This window comes from Arachis ipaensis, chromosome B07, assembly GCF_000816755.2.
Source record: "Arachis ipaensis cultivar K30076 chromosome B07, Araip1.1, whole genome shotgun sequence".
Taxonomy (NCBI): Eukaryota; Viridiplantae; Streptophyta; class Magnoliopsida; order Fabales; family Fabaceae; genus Arachis; species Arachis ipaensis.
In genome coordinates this window covers 3,436,777-3,437,958 of record NC_029791.2, presented here as the reverse complement: position 1 = coordinate 3,437,958, position 1,182 = coordinate 3,436,777, and positions in this window count along the sequence as shown.

Below are 1,182 nucleotides of genomic sequence, written 5' to 3'. Positions count from 1 at the left end.
TTAGTGCCTTTTAATGAGATTATTCACTAGTAATACGTTTGGATTTTAATGAGTTTAGTTTTTAATGTATTTGGTGTTTAACATCTTTAGATTATTTATATTGATGTTACATGTTTATTGTACTTGTTGAATTTTTAAGATAAAAAATTGTTTTTTTGTGAATTTCAAAGTCACCGGATACCCAATTACCCGAACCGAACCAATCCGTTATTAATCGGTTTGGTTTGATTCGGGTACATGCACAAAAAATTACAAATTCGAACCAAATCAAACCAATTATATTTTGATCGGTTCGGTTCTAATTTTACCTTGAATCTGAACCAAACCGACCTGTGCTGACCCCTATCCAAATTCCAAAGTATCCGTAGAGCGCTACGTAGGGGTGTTCGCAGTGCGATTTGAATCGGTTTTGAGTCAAAAACTCATCCGATCCGAACACTATGTTTACTTGCGGTGCGGTTTGGATTGGATGATTTTTTTAAAAAAATCCAATTCGATCCGATCCAATTTCGAGCGGTTTGGATTAGATTGGATTTGCGGTTTTGTAAATTAAAACAATTAAATATATATAATAAATCTCAACTTCAAATTTCAAATAACCAATAATGACATAGCAAGTCTTAACAATATCTTAAAAAACTAACGATAACATAACAACAGAAATAAAATTATAGGTTAGTTAAAATAAATAAATAAATCACATTTTGAACATAAAACATCTATTAAATAATAATAATACATGAAAAATATAAAAATATATAACAAATTGAATATGTTATAACTATAATTGTAAACATAATAATAAAATAATAATATTATAACACATTGTGCGGTTTGGATTGGATTGGATCGGTTGTGAAAAGTAGATCCAAAATCCGATCCGATCTAGTGGTTTGCAAAAAATAAGATCCAATCAAATTCGAATTAGTGCGGTTTTAATCGGTTTTCAGTTTGAATTAGATTGAATGAACGGTTTAATTTGGATCGGTTTGTATTTGAACACCCCTAGCGCTACGTACACATACGTACTTTAATAATTTTTAATGTAGTTCGTTGTGTACTTATAATAGATCAAAACGAGGGTTTGAGAAAGTAAAAAACACACTTTAGCCACAGTTGCCCTACTTGAAAAAACTGTGGCAAACATGAATTGGCCACGGTTATATATATATAGAGGATAAT